The following is a 5,720-nucleotide window of genomic DNA, read 5'->3' on the forward strand; positions in this document are numbered from 1 at the left end:
GGTTCGATTTGGCTGAAATTTGGTGGGATTGTTCAAAACTCAAAATCCTACTATCTGAACGGTGGAGATCTGATTTGGAGCAGTGAAGGTCTCTATGTTGTGGCCTGAATAGTAGCCGCGTTTGTGAGTTTTTTTTACTGTTATTTTCACCGCTTTTGGTATTCTCGTTTGTATGTTTGAGAATCTGTATTTGCTCTAAGTTTGTGAGCATATTGTGGTGTTTGAGTTGATGTAATTGTTACCTCAAGTTATTAGTGGAGATTTTTTGTTGGGTCTCCTTGGCCCGTGGATTTTACCCTTCACATTGGAGGGGTTTTCCACGTTAAATATCGTGTCTCTCTTTGCTTGGAATTGTGGTATTTGATATCTTGTTTGGAATTGTGCTATCTGAATATCAACAAGTTTTTTTTTTGGGAGAAATAGTTTGTGGATAAACTTAGTTTCTTTCCAACATCCAGAGCACACAGGTCGATCGGTAGAAGCGTAGAATAGAAAACCAAACAAGTACAAACGTTGCAAAACTATCACAGTTCAACCATTGTGATCAAGCGGACAGCGACATTGATAGAAGCATCCACGTTTAACTTGTCATGTGATGAGAGCCACATAAAAGAGTGTAGATTGCTTTCATGGAAGATGTACTGCTTTTAACAGGGGCGAGCAAGAAAAAACTAAAAACTGATGTAGAGTGGTCACCATTAATAACGGTTAAAGGCATTACCCACTAAGCCCTAACACCATTAATAAGCACAAAAGTAGAGTGGTCAAGAACTCATTATATGATATATTGGTTCTAATTTTGTTGCTTTGTCCCGATTAATGATTGGATTGATTCTGATTTCTGTTATTTTGTCTCGATTAATAACTGGGTTGTTTTTTTGCTTTTTGTTTTCTTTTTGTAGTTTTTATTATATTTTATGTCTAAAAGGGTAAATTTGATAGATAAAATATAAAGTTTTGATTAAAATATTTTATTTATTAATATATAAATAATTTACTATTTTAATGTCATTTTTATTATGGTTATTGATATTGTGCGATCTGGCTGCTCTCTCGTCTCAGGTGACTCGGACTCTGATTTGGAAGGTTCCTTGTCAGGGCCAAGCTAGAAGTGGCCGAGCTGATGAGTGTTTGCAAGAGAGAACGTTAGAGTGCTCAGGCTTTCTTTACCCGAGGAGGGCATTCCGACGCACAAGTCATAAGATGTTTTTGAGAGTTCTTGAGAGAATGAGAGACCTTGAGAGTGTATTATCGCACATATCTTCTTAGGTAGAAATGAGTACTTTATATAGGTTTTAATGGTTAGAGCCATTTGCAATGGGTCTCGCCTTCTCGCGAAGCCATTCCTGCTTAGTTGGGTGCATTAATATGTCGGTTATGAGATTTGTGTGTAGGTTACACTATGCCTGAGTAACTTTGAGGTGTGCGATGTGGTAGGCCGGTTTAACGGTCAAGGTATTAATGTCCCAAAGATCTTGGGCTAGTAACGTATTGTTGGTCCAAGTCAGTGGGTTTTCCTCACAGGTCGTCGTTGACTCCTACAGCTTGACTGGTCTTTAAGATAGCTCGCTGTGGGTGGGAAGCCTATTAGTTCATCCTAGCCGAGGTGGAGGTTGGCCTGGGCGAGGTGTTTCGGTGCTAACTTGCCAAGCTAGTTTGCTTACTCAGTGTCGAAGTGTCACTGGAAGGCCACATGTCGTGAGATGATTAGGAGGACCAAATTACCCCTCATCAATTGCCCCCACTCTCGAGCCTACGTCAACTCGGTGAAGGAAGTAGCTCTCAACTAGGTAATTGGTTTGATTGGTTCGTATGTCGCTTGGCTTGCTTTCTCGATCCGGTCTGTGAGCGGGCGGGACTGTGGCGGTCTTTCAAATTCAAAATTCAAAATTTGAAATTTTGAAAAGAGGCATGCTCAGAGGATTCATTGTTTTCAAATTCGAAAAGAGGTGCGCTCGTCAGGCACCTAAAAATTTGAATTCAAAGTTATCCACACGCATCGCCAACTATCGATTTGTTATTGAAGCATCTCAATTGTTCGCTCTTTTGTATGGTGGGCTATAAGTATGGGGTCCCCACTTGCAATGCTTTTGGAGCTTTCTGGGGTCGTGTGTGAACAGAGGAGGTCAGCCTAGGCGAGGTGTTTCGATGCTAACTTGTTGAGTTAGTTTGCATACTCATTGTCGAGGTGTCACTCGAATGCTACGTGTCGCGAGATGATTAGGAGGACCAAATTACTCCTCATCAGTTATATTATAAAAAATCATGTTTAAAGTTATTAATTGCATAAAAAGTTAGATATGCTATAATAGGGTTTATCAGGTTAAACCAAATTAAAACGGTTTTGGGTCTATAGTTTGTCCCAATTTGGGGCTCGTACATGTTAGCCCGAACCAAACCTGATTCATTGACAACCCTATGATGAAGCAAAGTCATCCATTTCATGTTGTTTGAAGCTCAAATTGATCTATTCTCGTCTTGTATAATAGAAGTGACTTCCATCTAGGGGAGAGTGAGTGATTCTAATTGGAACCAACCTTAAACTGTCCTTGAAACTACCCTACACAATTTGTTACCAAGTATAGGGTCTATTTCTAAATTCTTGGAACTGATCCGAAGCATTTGCCTTGGTTGATTTTGGTGGAATCAACCTTGGAATTGAATTTTTCTTGAAATAAGCCCTGAAATACTTTGAGGGTGTGAAGATTTAAACCCAAGCACACTCATACTTACAAAAACCATGGTCTCACTTGACCATTGAGAGTGATTTGATCATTCTCTTCAAATTAATATATGAATTTGCATCTATACTATATAAAACAAATACTTGTCTTGGTTTTGATGTAGGTCATAAAAAATTAAATTTGATTATATAATGTTAACTTGTACCTTTATCATTTACAAGTCCTAGCTAGTAAGTGAGTTGAGGCAGGGTCAAAAATGTAGTAGAGTGGGTCCTTTGCCCCCCTCCCTAGGAGTGGATTCGAGCCGAGTCGAGCTGAATAACTAGCTATTCGAGCTCAGCTCACCAAGGCAGTACAAGGCTCGAGCTCAATTCAAGCTAGAACCTTGAGCTCGAGCTCAACTCAAGTCAAAAGCTCATGAACTCGAGCTCGGCTCGGCTCAAGCTTGACTTGAGAAAAATGTTCTATAAAAAAAATTATATATAAAAAATATTTTTTATTTGATATTTAAAAATTAAGAATTATAACAATTAGTTATTATATATAAAATTTTTATTATATACATTATTTTCTATAATTTTGCATTATTATTATTATTATTGTATGTATGTATGTATGTATGTATATATGCAACTATTCGAGCTCGGCTTGCGAGCTTCACGAGCCGAGCTTTATATTTGACTCGACCAAGGTTCAAAATTTCAATATGATACACCCCATTTTGGGCATATCGGATCGTATATTTGGGGGTCTGATATGCTTGTTTGCAAGTTCTTCGGGACCCCACTCTTTTTTAATAAAAAAATATGCTTAATATCTTCCCAAAAACCAAATTTTGAAAAAAAAACTAAAAAAGAAAATATTTTTTAAATAAAAAAATATTTAACATAACTAGATTTTAAATAGTCAAAATAACAAAATTAAGTAATAAATTTAGAAAAATTCTTATTATAAAAAACAATTATAACATAATATTTGAATTAATAATAATTTAATATTTTACAAAATTAATAATGAAAATTATGTAATAATAGTATAAATTATAATTTTATGGATTATTAAATTCAATAAATAATTAATATTGTAAAATTTAGATAAATATATTATTTAAATAACTAATAATATTGTAAATAACTAGTTTCACTTATATAAATTAATAATTCTAAAAAATAACTTTCAAAAAGTAATAAATTTAAAATCTTAATCCATATTTATTATATATTTATCTATACTAAAATTAATAATTATTGCAGTTTTAGTAATCAATTATTGTTTTTTATGATACATATATTTTTAATAATTATGTATAAGTTTATTTTTATTTTTTTTATTTAATAGAGAATTTTCAATAATTATTGGAGATTAAACTACTATTGTTTGACTTTTTAAAATTAATTTATTGTAATTTTTTACAATTTATTGACTAATATTTATTATAGATTAAACTATTATTTGATAATAAACTATTTATTGACTAATTAAATATATCTTTTGTATTTCTTGTATTTCGTAATTATTGTAAGTTTATTAGTTATTTATTGTATTTCCGTTATCATTATATTTTCAATAATTATGTATTTTTGCTATAAATTTTCAATAATTATTGGAAATTAAACTATGTTATTTGTTAGAGATTAAACAATTAATTTTTCTAAAATTAGGAGTGGTTACGGGTTGGCTTGGCTCGGTTGTAGGTTGTTTGGCCAACCAAATATACCTGGTTAGGTTAGGGAGTTGGCCACGCGAAACCTACTAACCATTAGTGAAAACTGACCAATTCAAGTTGTATCAGTTTGGGTCGACTTTCGGTTTGGTCTATTGGTTCAAAAGATTTAAACTTAAAAGAAAATTAATTTAAATTTAAAAAAATAGTGGCATTATTTATAAATAAATTTAAAAATTGAATTTATGATATAAAATATTTTAGACTAAGAAATATGGGAATTTCCCCACTTTTCTGTATTAAAAAATGAAATAATAATATGTATCTATGGTGAGGTCATTCGATTTTGGTCGATTTACAAATGGTCAAAGCAAAACTGATCCAACCTAGTTGAGTTGGGAAATTATTGAACTAAAGCCCACCAGAAATATTAGAAAACTAACTAACTTGGGTTGAGTTGGCTAGGTTGGTCGGTTTCATCAATTTGATGAACAACCTAAGATGAAATTAATTATTGTTATTTTTGTATTCTAAAAAAACTTATTAGAAGTAGTATATAAAATATAAATAATTATTATTTAAAAAGTTAAAAAATATAAAACAATTGTATACTCTTATATATTTCTATTGTTTAGCTTTTTCTTAATAAATCTCGTACATCACACAATTCCTCGCTAGTACAAATATGTACAATGCAAAACCATATATTTTGTATTTATAATATTGTGCGTATTCATCCCATGTTGAACCATCGATCTCCTTTGAAAACTAATGACAGAAAGATAAAAATAGGGGTTTTGATATTAATGTTCGACATTAATAATAATCATAAGCAATCCATGTAAAAAAACCATTCTTAAATTGTAATTTTCTATTTGAATGTTCAAGTTTTCTGTTTTTGTTTTTGTTTTTGTTTTATTATAGGTTTGATTTGGTTGGACTGATTAATAATAGTACGGTAAAAGCAAAATGAAGCAACATTTGTGAAGGTGTGCTTCTATTTTTTTGAATGGAAGCTCGTTTGGCTTATTATTAATGGTTTAATACATGGCCAAAATGAAAGATATTTGAGGCCGACCATATATATATATATATATATATATATATATATATATATATTAAATTAGTTTAGACTGATAAGAATGAAAAGTATCATATTTTTATCCCTTAATATTTAGTCTTTTATACTTATTTAGTGCCTAAATGGACTCATTATTCTTATATTTTGATTTAGGACACGAAAGGAGGCGTTAAGTGAAAAACAAGGTTAATCGGGTAATTCTAGATAGTTTCAGCACTGCATCGTAATTTGGTCATATCTCTCTTATCCGGACTTCAATTGAGATGATTCAAGATGCGTTAGAAAGGTAAGG

This window comes from Nelumbo lutea, chromosome 1, assembly GCF_056320005.1.
Source record: "Nelumbo lutea isolate HS-2025 chromosome 1, American lotus-T2T, whole genome shotgun sequence".
Classification (NCBI taxonomy): domain Eukaryota; kingdom Viridiplantae; phylum Streptophyta; class Magnoliopsida; order Proteales; family Nelumbonaceae; genus Nelumbo; species Nelumbo lutea.